This window comes from Bactrocera oleae, chromosome 3 (assembly GCF_042242935.1).
Source record: "Bactrocera oleae isolate idBacOlea1 chromosome 3, idBacOlea1, whole genome shotgun sequence".
Classification (NCBI taxonomy): domain Eukaryota; kingdom Metazoa; phylum Arthropoda; class Insecta; order Diptera; family Tephritidae; genus Bactrocera; species Bactrocera oleae.
In genome coordinates this window covers 25,186,855-25,203,925 of record NC_091537.1, presented here as the reverse complement: position 1 = coordinate 25,203,925, position 17,071 = coordinate 25,186,855, and the positions used below count along the sequence as shown (strand labels likewise).

General features: G+C 36.2%; 3 pseudogenes; all 3 read left to right on the top strand.

Moving 5' to 3' along the window:
* The first annotated feature begins 560 nt into the window (after positions 1–560).
* On the top strand, positions 561–1,935 carry LOC138855916 (uncharacterized; annotated as a pseudogene).
* Positions 1,936–6,292: 4,357 nt separating this feature from the next.
* On the top strand, positions 6,293–7,218 carry LOC138855915 (putative nuclease HARBI1; annotated as a pseudogene).
* A 1,479-nt stretch (positions 7,219–8,697) lies between these two features.
* On the top strand, positions 8,698–12,971 carry LOC118683119 (uncharacterized; annotated as a pseudogene).
* The last annotated feature ends 4,100 nt before the right edge of the window (positions 12,972–17,071 follow it).

The window sequence follows — 17,071 nt, the reverse complement described above, 5'->3', positions numbered from 1 at the left end:
ATAGAACTATTTCTAATTTTATCGCCGACCGCGGCGGCAAAAACGGCATCACCATATCAAAGAAAGATTCTTTTCAGTAAAAATATTAAGGATTTTCAAAAAAAATGTAAGAAAATTTCTTTGTTGGCAATATAAAGATTGTTTATGCTGAATATACACTAGCTTCGAAGAAAATCGTCCGTATTGTGTTTTACACGGCGGCAACACTCGGCGAAAATCCGGCGTCGCTAAGTGCGACGAATATTCGTCGTCGCCCGTATTGTGTTTAAGCTATGATACGATCATGTACAAGAATCGGCACGAGCACGACTCTCACAAAATTACATGTACAAATACATGCGTTTACAGTGTGATACAAAAGCTTAAACACAATACGGGCGACGACGAATATTCGTCGTACTCGGCGACGCCGTCGGACGGATTTACGCCGAGTGTTGCGGCCATGTAAAACACAATACGCACGATTTTCGCCGCAATTGTCAGTGCTTGTCAACTGCTAGTGCTTGTGAGTTTAAGAAAATATGAATCCGCGTATTTTTCGATTAATTAAAGTTTTAAAAATGTTAAATATAATGCTAACCATGTGCGAGATATATAAAAATTTTAAATCGCGTTCAAGAAGAAGATGGATACGACCAGTGAATTTAACAAAAAAGGAATTAGGGTTTTATGGTACTTGTTTTAAACCGCTTAAATCTTTGGATGAAGAGCACTTTTTCCAAGCAACAATGATGAGTGTCCACAAATTTAATGCTCTTCTTAGTTTATTAAAAGACAAGCTCCATCGCTGTTTGAGAAGAGAACCGATAAATAAAGAAACACGTTTGGGAATTACATTGATGTAATTATTATTTATAATTTATATTGGAATTGTAAATACCACGAAGTTATGTTTAGGTATTTGTCTCAAGAATGCTGTCTTAAATTTCTGGCATGGTCTAACAAAATTGGACTTTCTACGGTAAGGAAAATTATTTACGAAACTTGCGCTGCAATTTGGAATGAATTAACCACAGTGTATGTTGCTCAACCAAACCAATGCAAATGGAAAAACAATTCTGAAAGGTGCGCTTTACATTTTTGCTAAAGAATAAAAATTGATTCTATAAACTAATTTTTTTTATATTTGTAGATTTTATATAAAAACCGGAATGCCGCACTGCCTGGGTGCTATTGATGGCAAACATATTAACATAGTTTGCCCGAGACGTAGTGGTTCACTTTTTTATAATTACAAAAGAACATTCAGTATTGTTCTAATGGCAGCTTGTGACTCCGACTATACATTTACTTTTGTTGATGTTGGAGCAGTAGGAAGTCAAAGCGATGGCGGAATTTTCGCCAAAAGTGCTTTTGGGAAGATGATATTAAGAGGAAACATCGTATTGCCTCGTCTCGATCACCTTCCGGGTAATCAAATAATCTGAATTTTGGAAATAACTTAATTTTTTATGATTGCAATTATTTTCCTTATTTAGGTACAAATAAAGACTTCCAGTATTTATTTGTGGGGGACAATGCTTTTCCACTTAAGGAAAACCTTATGCGTCCATATCCTGGCCGCAACTTGTCTCCTCTGAAGCAACACTACAATAAAAAGCTATCTTCCGCCAGAGTGTACATCGAAAATGCGTTTGGTATATTAGCGAATAAGTGAAGAAAATTACATAGCAATATTCATGCAGCACAAAAAATATTGATAAAATAGTGTTAGCAACAGTTGTGCTGCATAATTATCTCATGCTAAATAGGAGCTCGGGATATTTTACTGAAGAGTTGGTGGACCATTCGGAAAATGGTGCTTTCGTTCCTGGAACTTGGAGGCAAACCACTTCGCAAAGTCTAATTTTTCGAATTTCGCAAGCCAACCGTTCAACGACGGAGGCGTTTGCATCGAGAGACGAATTGGCGGAGTATTTATTTAATAATTTGTGAAATTTTATTAATTTTTTATTAAATTTCTTTTTAATTCAGTAAATATCATATAAAATAACAAAAAGCTTTATTTCAAAATAACAATTGCACGACACAGTAACAAAAAACAATTCATAAGAAATATGTAAATGCTTGTATAATGTGTAAAAATTCAAATTAAATACGAAGCAGACTAACGCATTGCACTAAAAAATTAAAAAATAATACATAAATAAGAAATTATTGCGGTCAAACACATGTAATTTCTAGTTTCCTAATTCACTCTACACCAAGCTACCACTTTTGCTGCAATTTATCTTATGCGTTGAGGGGTTAGGTAAGCCTCACTTATGTTCCTCGTCCAGCTTTTAAATAACAGTGACGTTGCATCCTCGTGTTCTGTGGGAACGGCTGCAAACCCTTTCACTGTATCCACGCACTCCTTCATCATGTCAGTGAACACATCTCTAACCACATTTATTTTGCTTAGCCCTTCCTTACTTGTTAGTAGTATATTTGAAATATTCTTAAAATAACTCAAAATCTCAGTCGAACACACTATAACTAGGTAAACTATATTTAAAAGTTGGATTTTAGTTTTGAGCTTTTACATTATGAAAAATTATAACTAACAATTAAGGAAGGGGTAAGTTCGGATGTAACCGAACATTTTTTACTCTCGCAAAGTCAAATGGTATACTCGTTTGAGATTTCTTTGTGGATTGACTGATATTTTCGGTAGAAGGTCAACTACAGGCACTGGGGTCCACATATTTAGTACTTAGGGGTTTGAACAGTTTTGGTTCGATTTAGACAATTTTTGGCCGCAAGGTGGCATACTTTAATTGCATTATTCACGCAAAGTTTTACCCCGATATAATCATTGTTACCTGATTTGCATAGTGGAAAGTGAAAGAATCAGATGGAATTGAAAATGGTGTTACATGGGAAGTAAGCGTGGTTGTAGTCCGATTTCGCCCATTTTCACACTATGACATAGAAACATGAAAAGAACGTTATGCACCGAATTTGGATGAAATCGGTTGAGCAGATCTCAAGATATGGGTTTTCACCTAAAAGTGGGCTGTGCCACGCCCACTGTCTAATTTTGAACGCGATTCCTATAAAGTCATCTTATACCATCTCAGAGATAAAATTTAATGTCTCTGGCGTGTTTAGTGCTTGATTTATCGCGCTTTTAGTAGTTTTTAACAATACCGTTATATGGGGAGTGGGCAGAGTTGCCACCCGATTTCAACTGTTTTCACACCGTCAATAGAAGTGCTAAAAGCATTTGTTTCTAGTGAATTTTGTTATTATAGCATTAGCGGTTTAGGAGATATGCACATTAAACCTATTAGAGGCTGGACCACGCCCACTTTTTAAAAAAAAGTTTTAACTGCAGATGACCCTTCCTAATGTGATCCTGTGTAGTCTTGTATCTTATTGCGGAGCTTTGTTATGGCAAGTTATTTGTTTTTGATAAATGGCGTTTTGTGGGCGTGGCAGTGGTCCGATTACGCCCATCTGCAATACCAACCGTCTCACGGTACCAAGAAACATGTCTACCAAGTTTCATAAAGATATCTCAATTTTTACTCAAGTTAGAGCTTGCACGGACGGACGGACGGACGGACGGACGGACAGACAGTCACCCGGATTTCAACTCGTCTCTTCATCCTGATCATTTATATATATAATATATAACCCTATATCTAACTCGATTAGTTTTAGGTGATACAAACAACCGTTAGGTGAACAAAACTATTATACTCTGTAGCAACAGGTTGCGAGAGTATAAAAACTACATGTGTGAAAAATCGTGTATTCAAATAGAACAATGACAAGATTGGTGAAATGAAAACAAAAACAAGAAAAAACGTTAACTTCGGTTGCACCGAAGCTATAATACCCTTCACAGATACAAAGGTTCCTTACAATAACTTGATACCCTTCACAGGTGCAAAGGATCCTTACAATAACTTGATTCAGATCTAATTTCGTGAATCGGCAATAAAAAATAAAATTTTTTTCCAAGCAGACACTTTACTCCGATCGTTCCGTTTATATATAATAATAGCTGTATGACATAGCGTTCCGATCTAAACAATTTTTTCGGCGATTATATTCTTGCCAAATTTCGTGAAGATACCTCGTTAAATGAAAAAGATTTCCATACAAGCACTTTACTCCGATCGTTCAGTTTGTATAGCAGCTATATGCTATAGTTATCCGATCTACAATTTCTTCGGAGATAGCATTGTTGCCTTATTTAATAACTCATGCCTAATTTCGTGAAGATCCCTCGTCAAATGAAAGAGTTTTCCACGCAGCACTTGATTCCGATTGTTCAGTTTGTATGGTAGCTATATGCTATAGTGGTCCGATATCGGCCGTTCCGACAAATGAGCAGCTTCTTGGTGAGAAAAGGGCAGGTGCCAAATTTCAGAGCGATAGCTTAAAAACTGAGGGACTAGTTTGCATATATACAGACGGACGGACGGACGGAAGGGAGGAATGTCGGTGGCTGTTTGTGCTATGAATGTATGTAATGTATCAAAACTAGTATGATTTTAGGTTAAGTGGCGATTAGATTATAGTTGGACGATTTGGCATTTAATAAAGAGACTATATGAAATTTTATCCCAGAAGAATTTATTTAGTTTCATCCGTAAAATATACATACACCTCCGTCCGAACCAACCAGTTCAGTCAACTGCTGATTGCAAACTGACTTCATCGTCGCTTTGTCGCATCGTAATAATAATAACCCAACGATTACCCTCCTCCCGCCCAACCGAAGCGAGGGGCGCAATCCGCATACGTGCGGAATTAGCCGAGTCAGAAAAGGCAAGAGAGTTTTTTAAGTGTTGAGATCTAAAACTGCTCAGCTACAGAAACAAAAATTTCAACAGCCAAGATTTAAAGTTACAATATAATAAATTGTTACATTTTCATTTATTAAGAGAAAACAATAAAGTATTTTTAATTTTGAAAAGTGAGAATTAAAATCATGACTTATACGGCGGAATGGCTCGTTTAGTTCAAAATTTGATCTACAGGATTTTAGCAGTAAAGGTCTAAACTGCCTCGAAAGGCGAAGCGGGATATTAAATTTAATTTCAGACAGAAGAAAAGAACTGCAAACTGTTCCATTCAAAATTTTCACTAAGATTATTATGCCAAGCATTTCCCTACGACTAGAAAGTGTAGTTAAATTAATAAGTTTTAAACGACTAGTGTATGGAGGTAGACTTACCCTAGAATCCCATCGGAAATGCGCTTAGGCGAAAAGTAAAAATTGTTTTTGAACAGACTCTAACTTGTCAGAATGGATTTGGTAGCTAGGGTTCCATACAACAGAGCCATATTCCAATATAGGTCTAACCAAAGTTGTATAAAGTGTTTTAGTAATATACGGATCTCTAAATTCTTTAGACCAACGTTTAACAAAACTGAGGACAGCTTTTGCTTTCAAGACCATGGTGTCAATATGAAGACTAAAATTAAGCTTAGGGTTCATATTAACTCCCAAATCAACATAATTAAAAACTTGCTCTAGAATATGGTGTTTTATTACATAAGAAGAGTGGTGCACAGATCTACGGGAAAAGCACATCATCTTGCATTTATTGAAATTCAATGGTAAATCATTTCTATCACACCATGCAACCAAATTGTTTAAGTCTGTTTGCAACAGACGCCTTTTTTCAGTTGAAGTGTATGATTTAAAAAGCTTTACGTCGTCAGCGTATAATAAAATTTTTGAGAATTCTATTACTGAAGAGATATCGTTAATAAACAACAAGAACAAAATCGGGCCAAGATGACTACCTTGCGGAACACCTGAAGAAACATTAATTGTATCTGAAGGTCTATCCTCAAATATCACTCGTTGTGTTCTATTATAAAGATAGGAAGCTACCCATTGAAGGAATCTTGGCTGAAAGCCCAGCAGATCAAGCTTATGTATGAGAATCGAGAGATTTGCTTTATCGAAAGCTTTGCTAAAGTCTGTGTATAATGCATCAAACAGCCACCGACATTCCTCCTTTCCGTATTTACTGCCCGTATTAAACAAAATGTGTCAAAAGTTATGCCCGTAGTGGCAACGTAGAAATCAGTTGTTCTCTTTTCTTCACAACCAAAACAATTGTTGTTGCATACAAGGGTGCCCCCAGAGGTATTTCACTTGCTTCTGAACTTAGTAAGGAAATCATTACAGAAGCCAAATCAGCGGATTGGTCCCGAGGAAAGGATTGTTGGTGTTGCTGTAAGTTGATTGGTAGTGTATTCTAAAATAATATACATATACTTACTTTGATGTGCTTTTCTTATTATTTATTATTAGCTATTTGTCACAAAGAATATTGGTGCAATGAAGTATTGAATGGAGTTATAAATTAAGTAAGACTAGAGACGTGTGATTTCTCCAGTTTATATAATATAAGCGAGCCAACAGAGTTTCAATTCAAGGAAATCACAGATTTTTTTAATATGTGGAACATTCCGATTTGTGTCTGTGCAATTCTTGACCAGCACGTTACTATTAAGTACTCGGCTAAATCCAATTCGATGTTCTACAATTATAAAAAGTTCTATAGCATGGTTTTGATAGCTGCATGTGATGCGTAATATACGTTCACATCAGTTAGTATTGGCAGGTATGGAAGTCAAAGTGACGCTGGTACAGTCTACAAAATTCTATTCTATACGAGTATAATGAACTTCCATTAGTAAGTATTTATATAGGAATTTTTTAATATACTCCATTTGGTCTTGCGTGAATGGAACACTCTCTACCTTTGCCACACTTTTCCACACTGTTTCGTTGGAGATGCTGCATTCCCGTTACGGAGTAATTTAATGCGCCCTTATTTCGAATTAAATCCGACCGTCACGCACTCGCAGAGTTATAGAAAATTCGTTTGGAATATTGACTGCTCGATGGAGAATTTTGAGAAACGATTGAATGTAATCCTGAAAAAATAGTGTTGGCTTGCATAACTTTGCATAATTTTATAATGTTAAACGATCACGATCGTTGGTACTGGCCGGAAAACTTTGTGGATCTAGTAGAACGAGATAGAATTTTCAAGTAGGTGATTGGCGAACTTCAGTGCATAGAGGTCTTTCAAATGCGTTTAACATACCAGACAGGCTCGCAACCTCTTTTATCAATGAATGATCTTTACCATACCAGGACAACATAGACATTGCGATAGGTGGACCATATGCATAATAGTATTAAAAAATCACTTACTCATTACTTCTTGAATTTAATGCTTTATTTTTTCTTTATTTATTTTAAAACATAAATATCACATACATATATAGAAATACTATTAAATAAAAAGTAATAATAGAGACATAAATAATTAAATTAACTATTAAAAATAGAAAAATAAATTAACTCACTTCAAAACAAACACATTGACTATTACATAAAAATTTATACTAATGACACAAATATTTAAATTAACTTAAAAAAAAATGTTTACGATCTACTCTGGCTCCTGCTGGACCTCGAAAGCTACTTCTAACATTCCTGGCATAGCGTGACTGCTTTTCGCCGTTTTACGTGGATTTAACCTAAATAAATAGATAAGTACAAATTTGTATTATATAAAAAATCATTTGGGTCGGCTTTAGTATACCATCCCACCAATTCAGATGGATATGGTTGGATAGAGGAGATACTCCAGATCACGAATATACAAGTATATATATATATTATATATATATAGATATTTGCATTTTAAGTTGAAACTTTCACAAATTTTATCTTACAATTTCTCGATTTATGGTTAACTTTTCTTTTGTATTATGCACATATTATACAGTAACCGTATTCATTTTATATTAATTATTTAAATATTTGCTTTAAATAAGCATTTTATTTTTACACAATTTTCGTTATATGCACAATAACAAATGGGTTCCATGTTGACAGATAACAAGTGTTGCCATATCTATTATATAATATATATATATATATATATATTTATATTTTGTAAACGAATTAAAGTGAATAATATAAGTAGAGTATACCCCAAATACATGAACCATAATTTTGTTCATTCCCTTCTCTTGACAAAATATGGTATTGGACCGACCAGGGTTATTTTTTTGAAGCGCGAACGAAGGCCGACAGTGCAAATAGGAAATCTAACCAAAAAAAAGTAATGTCAAAGAGGGTATGTAACTCTCTTTAAACTTCAATTCTTATAACGGAATTTTCTTCTTAACTGAACAAGGTACCGTTTCCTTTTTGGTCCGTTTTGTCATTATTTTCATATTCAAATTGAATTGGTAAATATTGTGCATAAAAGTTATTCCGCAAGTTTTTATATTTTTTGTGATAATTTTTGAAAAAAATTAGTGCAAGTTCATCAGGTATGTTATTATAAACTTAAAATTGTTACAAATATTACTTAAGACTTTTAAATAGATTTTAACGAACCGTCAACCAGGCGTGGTGTGGTAATAAAAACCAATGTTCTCACAGTGTCCGAAATCAAGGAAATGTGGAATTTCGCTAAAATAATCCAAAATTTCGACACTAGTGAGAAATGGTTATCGTTTGCAGACGAGAAGGGCTTATTATAAAGCAAAGTATGCCGTACGCATAGCATACCTCTGTTGGTATCGATATCCGATAACAGCACGGTTGGCGTATTTCGATGCCAGAAAGGTGCCTGCAGTAAACGAACTGCGGTGTCGAGGTCGAATGGGACATGGTTCGAAAACGATAAAATACCACTGGCTCAAATTGTTTATTTAATGTATGCGTTTGCATCGCACTGGTCGCATGCGGATGTGCGAAAGAACAGTTTTAGTAGGGAGCCGATTTTATCCAGCGCTACCATATGTGACTGGTACAATTACTTCCACGAAGCGGTAGTTTTATACCAGGTTGATCACCAGGCAGCGGTAGGTAAAATTGGCGGCCCAGGTAAAATTGTTCAAATAGACGAGAGCGAATTCGGGAAACGAAAATATAACAAAGGTAATAATAATTATTACTTATTTTTGTTTATTTTTCATATTATTTTATTTTTAATTTTTTTCTATTTAAGGACGGAGAGTGGAAGGCCACTGGGTTCTAGGGATGGTAGCGGATGGGAGTGACGACCTTCGGCTGGAAATGTGTCCTGAAAATGTGGGGTCTGCTGAAGTGCACATACACTTAATTCAGAGACACGTTGCACAAGGAACCATAATACGTACTGAATGTTGGAAGGCGTACGACTGCCTGTCCAGTCACGGGTATGAGCACCGACGCGTTAATCATAGCGACCCAGACAATCCGTTTGTTGCCGAGGATGGAACACATACGCAAAGAATAGAGTCCTAGTGGCGCGTTATCAAACGGATTTTAATTAAGGATAATTATAATAACAGTGAAGATTTTTCAAATTTGATATATGAAAACATATGGCGTAAAAACATAGCAAATCAGCATCAGGATCCATTTCTGAAATTATTAGATGCAGTAAAACATACGCATAAGCCATAAAACATTTTTTCTTTAATTAAAATGGAAAATTTAGTTCATAATATTTTGAAGAGGGTAATTGGGTTTTTTATTTATTTTGATTGCTTTCATTCGTTTGGATATGGCAACACTTGTTATCGGTCAACATGGAACCCATTTGTTATTGTGCATATAACGAAAATTGTGTAAAAATAATATGCTAGCTTAAAGCAAATATTTAAATAATTAGTATAAAATAAATTAGTAGAAACATTGCAGTGAAGTGTTAGTGTATAATAAGTGCATAATACAAAAGAAAAGTTAACCATAACATGAAAAGTTGTAAGATAAAATTTGAGAAATTTTCAACTTAAAATGCAAATATCTTTCCAATATTTATATATATTCGTGATCTGGAGAATCTACTCTATCCAACCATACCCCTCTTAAACCTGAAATCGTGGGATGGTTTTCTAAAGTTTCCCCAATCATTTGCATTTACCTTCTTCTTTGTTTAAAAGAATTTTTTTAATTTTTAGTTATATTTACCATTTCCCTTAATCTTTCGCTGTTATTCACATAAAACGTGGACTTTATCAATCTACCATTTTGTTTTGATTAAACAGCTGTTCCCCGCCTCGTTTTCTCCATTTCGTTTTGCTTTTGGTTGTGGCGTTGCCAACCATTCAAACCGTAAGTAAGGTTTTAGCGTTAGGGTTTAAACATACCCATTGACAGGTGTACCTAAAGTGTTCTAAGGCTGAGGTATGACCTCTGAGAATAATATGGGGCGTACACCAGAGAATCCTTTTCGGAGGAGTTTCAAAATTTTGAGAACACCACCTAATGGAAGAAATGAGAAATCCACCGCTGTTGGATAAACGTTTAATAGTAAAATTACTGACCAGGCTGAAGAAAAATAGTGAAACTTCTGATTATTTAAAAAAACTGGGTAGTAAACTAAAAGAGTTGGAAAATATAATGGCTGGTCAAAGGCACGTTAACCAAGCTGTGCGAGATCTACTGAGTAGCATATTGAGCCTGTATAACAAAGCCGAGAAACTGCAGAATAAACCGAAAAAACTCATGGTTGGGAAAGCAACCCAAGCGTCTTCCATTTATAAAGAGATAAATACCCCTAAACGGCTGCGGGAGACTTCGTTGTACTTACCCCCACAAAAAAACCAAAAAAAAAGCTGTTGAAAAAGTGCAGCCAACAACAGAAAAAAATAAGAACTAAACCGGACGCCATCATAATAACCAAAAAGAAGGGCGCGTCATATGCTGACATTCTGCGGAAAATAAAAAGCGACAGCGGTCTTGAAGGGTTGGGCGTGACCTACATACGGAAAACTATGAAAGGATACCTACTGATTGAATGAAAAAATCAGGCAGACAAGAAAGCCAAATCGTTCCAAAGCGTCTTAGAGGGAGCGGTGGGTGAAATGGCGGTGATACAACCAAAATCCCACAACGTTACAATAGTGTGTAAGGACCTAGACGAAATTACAACTCGTGAAGAAATCTGCGAGGCACTACAAAAGGAGTGTGGGATCCAAAACCTGGAAAAAACAAGCGTCAAAAGTATGAAAAAAAACTCTTAATGTCCCACTCTTGTATGCCTGCGTGCTCAGAATGCCAAGGCTGCACTAAAACTGGACAAAATTAGGATAGGGTGGTCGATCTGTCGTCTCCGGGAATACTTGCCTATACCGAGTTGTTTTAAGTGTTTCAACCTTGGACATATGGCACAAAAATGTTGCAACCCGACTGACACGCCTTCTCTTTGCACGCGTTGTGGAACTTTGATGACTTTCTCCTGGAACTGTCCACGTTAATGAATAGCGACACGAAAAATTCCTACAAAAAGGGAAATAAAGGTTCTTTAATAGACCTAATGTTTACTAATGACACTCTGAGCAGACACATTAAGTGGGAGGTGTGAGACATCTACACAAATAGCGATCACTCTGCTAATATGGTCAACACACCGTAATAAACGAAGGCCAGTATATTGGTGGAACGAACAAAAATCCACGCTCAGGAAACTTTGTCACTCATCCAGATGTCGCCTACAGCGTAACCAGAGTGGTTTAAACGAAATTGAGTTCAGGGAAACGTTTAAAAGGCACAAGAAGCTCCTGAAGTCAGCGATTACCCGCAGCAAAAGAAACAGTTTCGAAAAGCTCTGTAATGAAGCGAACATAGACCCATGGGGAACTGCGTATAAAATTTCCATGTCCAAATTTAAAAAGTCCTAGCAGCCTAAAAGCGCATTCTTTGTGAAGAGTAGTCGGATCATTATTTCCGACACACCACCCTATCTCATACGCTAAGCCACGAAACAATGCTGCAGAACCACCATTGTTGGTCACTGAAGATGAAATATTGACCATAGCTAAAAAAATAAGAAACAACAAAGCGCATGTAATAGATGACATACCCAACAGCGCCCTAAAGGACGACATGACTATAAATACCAGTTCGTTTGCAAAAATGTACAACACGTGTATAATAGAAGAGGTGTTCCCGACCGCTGGATTATACAGCGTTTTGTACTACTTCTAAAGCCAAAAAAGCCACCGGGCAAACCTTCATCATATCGACCATTGTGCATGCTCGACACGATTGGTACAGTGTACGATAGCTATCCAAAAAGCCGGCTGATTATCAGAAAGACAATACGGCTTTATAAAGAAGTGGTCCACTATTGACGCCCTAAGAGAAGTCGTGATACTGTGAAATGTGCAGTAAGTGGCAAAAGATGGAAAGGTGGCACAAAAAAGTATTGCACGCTAATTACTCTGGACGTGAGGAATGCGTTCAACTCCGCAACTAGACTCCAAATTTAAATTTAAGGAACACCTGGCGTATACTTTCGGTAAAGCAAACAAAATTTATAACGCCCTATCGAGAATGATGGCCAATAAAGTCTGCGTGCGTTCCAGCCGGCGGTTTTTAATAGCAAAAGCAATGAGTTCCGTGATATTATATACAGCACCAATATAAATACAAGCGCTAGATATAATATAAAATCATATGCTAGATCAATAAACGCAGTGCATAGGGGGACGAATTCGCGCGTCTGTACTAGCTTTCAGTGCCGTCTTCAAAAGTTGAAAAAAAGGAGAGAACCAACAGCCTAACAATGTGGCAGCAGTGGTGGCAAACTTCATCTAAAGGACGATGGATCCACAGACTGATTCCGGACATTCATTCGTGGATAGACAGACGAAATAGGGACCTGAATTTCTACCTAACCCAAATACTGAGTGGGCATGGATGCTTTAGAAAGTATCTCTTCAAAATTCAGAATGATGTTAGTCCGTATTGTCCAACGTGTATAGAGTGCATAGAAGACTCTGAGCACGTATTTTTTTAATGCCCCCGTTTTTTAAATATTAGGAAAAAGATAAAATCTACATTTGACGGTAGTCTAACGGTGGAAACTTTGACAGCATATATGTGTCAGTCCTCTGATAAATGGAAAGCTGTCAGCGAAGCGGCAGTTCTAATTATGACAAAACTGAGATACTCAGATACTTACAACAAATTAGGAGTCAGTCAGTCCGTACCGTAGAGGAGGCTTAAATGTCCTTTTCTCTCCCATGAAGTGGTTCCGTGGGAGAGACATGAGTTGGGAGTAGGTTAGATTGAGCGGATTAAAGTTCCGCACTTCGGCTTTCGATGCTTCCCCCTACTATACACAAAAAAAAAAACTTGTGTGCATCTCCTTTCCGATTTGTTCTCACAACTTGTCCTTCTTTAACAAAAATCTATAGTAGGGACTACTATTGTCATAAAGCTCCTTTCGACCAAATACATACAATTTTCGTCTTCCATATTTTGAAATAAATTTATATTATTCTCTTCAAAAGGAATTTGTGTTTACTTTTAAATTTCTTTTGACGATTGTTTTCATTTGTCAATATTGCCATATCTCAATTTGTATACATGGCTTTGCACACATTTAGTTTTTTGTTATAATTTTTCAGAATGTAAAAGCTCGAAACTAAAATCCAACTGTTCAAAATAAATAAAAATCCTTAAATAAATATATTCGACTGGAATTTTGAGTTAGTTTAAGAATATTTCAAATATATTCAAGATTATTTCTTCATTACTACAAAATATCGAGACTGGCAACCCTGCGTTGCAAGAGAGCAATCAGCTAACTCGTTTTTGCGGATATCCTACAGTCTGTAAAAGCGGACGATAGAAGAATTGGTTAGTGTTCATTTACATTGCGCTCTCATAAGATAGGTCGTATCAGCTAATTCGGTCTACGGTTTTGCGTCGCTGACTGTTTCCAGCATAAATACTCGTTTTACGCTCTTCGTTTGTGCGTGTTAGGGACAATCCGGGTGTATACGTATATGATCACTTACGCTCTTTTAACACATGCTAAGGTTTTGCCCTTGCCTGATTGTTAAGCTTAATTTCTATTGGAAAATACTGATATCTTAGAACATATTTACGTAATACGATAATATTTACGTAAAACTAAAAATCAACATTAATTTATACTAATTTAAATCGATTGATAAAAATATTATCTAAAGTAAATATGTGGCATTTCGTCCCTGACCCCTGCTTGCCTACGATCGTTCAACTGCTTAGTTCTAATTGTTGAGAGCAAAAGTGAAGAGTTTAAAATATTATTTGCGCGGGGTAAGGAGAAGTAAGCGTCAGCGTACGTGTATTTAAAAATCTAAATAAGTATACGCATCCATAATTAATTTAAGAATATTGAAAAACATGCCACCCAACTTTACAGGAACACTCTATGGGCCATTCCGAAGATCGCCCTAAAATTTCATTAAAATTGGTCAAGCCGTTTCGGAGTTTATAAGGAACATGCATACAAAATGTATCTTTCTCTTTTATATGTATACATATATAGATTGAAAGTTTAAAAACCGGCTGATTTAAATACCCAAAAGTGACGATGTACAATGTTATATAAAACGCAAATTTTTAGACGCTTTCATCCTGAATTGAGTAGGACATCCCTGTGTCCCTGTTTGCACTACTGTCTAGCCCACAAATTTACGTTATTTGAAGGAATGGATGTATGTCACTCTCTACTATGCTTAACATAATGTATAGCTCATCCCGTCTAAGCTAAGTTTTAGTAGTGTTCTATATTTTTCCAATCTGAATACATAGGTATGTACTTTTCTTATCATTTACGGGTTAACTAACAACAATTCATAAAATAGTAATTTTCAAGTGTTTACATGACCGCATCAGTAAGCTTCGCGGCCAGATGGTAGTGAAATTTACGAGCAAACTGCTCTCCGCATTAATAGAAGGCGAACGAGGAGGTAGCGCAATTGAAAGTGTCTGCAGGAAAATGTCTCTAACAAACTTCGAACCGCAGTTGATAGCAGGACAGCAGTCTTCCGCTTTGTTTTTACTGGCACGCCGTCAGGGACATTGTATGCCTCGTCCAATAAAGTGTCAAATAATAGTATGAAGAAAAACAACGGTGGTGAAACCATTTGAAATACCAAGGATAACAAGGGGTGTAGTAAAAACTATTTTAAATTAGTTTTATATTTTTGCTATCTACAAAAAGTGAACTCTGCGACGTTTGCGATTTTTTGTTGGTAACCAAGCTAACGGCGAAAATGGCTGGTATCATTATGGGACCAAAAACATTTGTGCTCCCATTTGCAATATTTGCAATGCAAACTAATTAAATTAATTAGTTAAGCGGCAAAAGAGGGTCTCCACAACCCGCATCAAGCGCTCACGGCTCCACTAATTTGCACACCCATCAATTTAAATACCTACCCGCTCAGCTCCTATTAGACATTGGCAGCGGTAGTAGAATAAGCAAACGAGACAGGCAATTAAATGCCCGCTCAACTCCTGTTTGGAGATATTGTTTTTTAATGCTTTTTCGTGAATTCACTATTTTTATGTTATTGTTGTTTTTGTTGTGGGTGTTGTTTGCATTTGTTTACAATTGTCACTGTTTTTTGTTCAGTGGGCGAGAAAGTTGTATATTTGTTTGTTCAACAACCGAGCAACATGCAGCAACCAGGGCGAAATCAAAGACAAAAAAAGCAAAAATTAAAACACAAAATGAAAAAAGTAACACCAAAGCCATACACAACAAATTAAAATAGGTTAACAAAACCACTGACCTCCGCACGGAAAAATGTATATCAATTTTTACTGCACCTCAGCCCAACAGCATGCTGGCGAGCATCTAGTCCACGGAGTGTCGTTAAAGTTTATCCATTCGAGAAGGAACGAAACTTTTATTGAAAACAATTTTTCTGCACAACAACGAGCACGGCGACAGCAGCAGCAGTGTCCTTTGCTTAAGTATTCCAGTTGTAATGTGGATGCCTGTGTACCAGTGTCTGCTTACGAGTATAAAGATACCTGTAATAACTGGCGAAATTCAAGTATTAGTCTGCTCGGGCCAAATATTCGGACACCAAGGTTTTTGAGACATTGAAGATTTTTCAAAAATTAGATGTTGTGGATGTCAACTGATTACACCATAAAAGGATTAAAAAGCGAACCAACTTTTTAGGAAATATTTTAATTGTTAGCAGAGGTATTAGTTAATATGTCGGACGACATTGTTTACAATGAAAAACGTGAATTCATGTTCTGGTAAACATTGCTTCCTATTTTCTTTCTGGCATACTCTAAACATGCCTTGCATGGTATCGAAATACTAGAAGACAAAATGCATTACTCTAGTTGGAGAAAAATAATCAACCCATATTTCTTTCTTTCATAAATAGGCCAAACGCTTTTTAGTAATAATATAACTTTAGAAAGATATTAAAATACATAAAACAAACCCGAATCGAAACTTCAGCCATACCAAAAAGGAAAAATGCTTGCAGTTATCAAATGGGTTATTATCACTACAAGTAATTACATGATACCAAGGTCGACAGGTCAGCTAGCCTTATACTTGTAAATTAAATTCGTAAAACTTTTCGGAAATAAATTACTTTGGTTGAAAATCACAATTCTGAAGGGCGATCTGCACCAATCTTTTAGAGGGCTCCAAAAGGGCAATCCCTTTTTTTTAAATACATATAACTTATGTTGGAATGAATTTCGAGTGACTATCTGTCTGTTCGTCCGTGCAAGCGATAACTTGAGTAAACATATTTTGATATTTTGATGAAATTTGGTCCCATTGGAACACTGTCACGCTCACAAACCACCATTAATCGAAAACCTATGAAGTGCCCTACTTAAGCTCTACAAAATGATACAAGGCTTTTATTTAGTACAACGAATTGCATTAGTTGAAATTTTTTTTTAAAAGTTTCCGCCCTCTAATAAATTAATGTAATATATACTGAATCACCAAGTTCGCTTTGAAAAAGAATTCCTGTCATCCCTATCTATTCTGTGAAAATGAAGGAATTCGGATTATAACCCCGCCCACTCCCCATTTAACGGTTTTGTTGAAAACAATTAGAAGTGTTCTTGAGATGCTAAGTTTTTATAAAAAGCCAACAATTAATTTTGATATCTAAATCGAGGCTCACTCAGGTAATACTAAAACTCAGAGCCTATTTAGGGAATGACCAGGTGTTTATCAATTGAGTTCTTCCTCCAAATTTCAGTAAAACGTTTTTTGGATGTTCGACTTCTATTGCAGGTATGCTGACCCTAATACTGTTCTGAATGTAT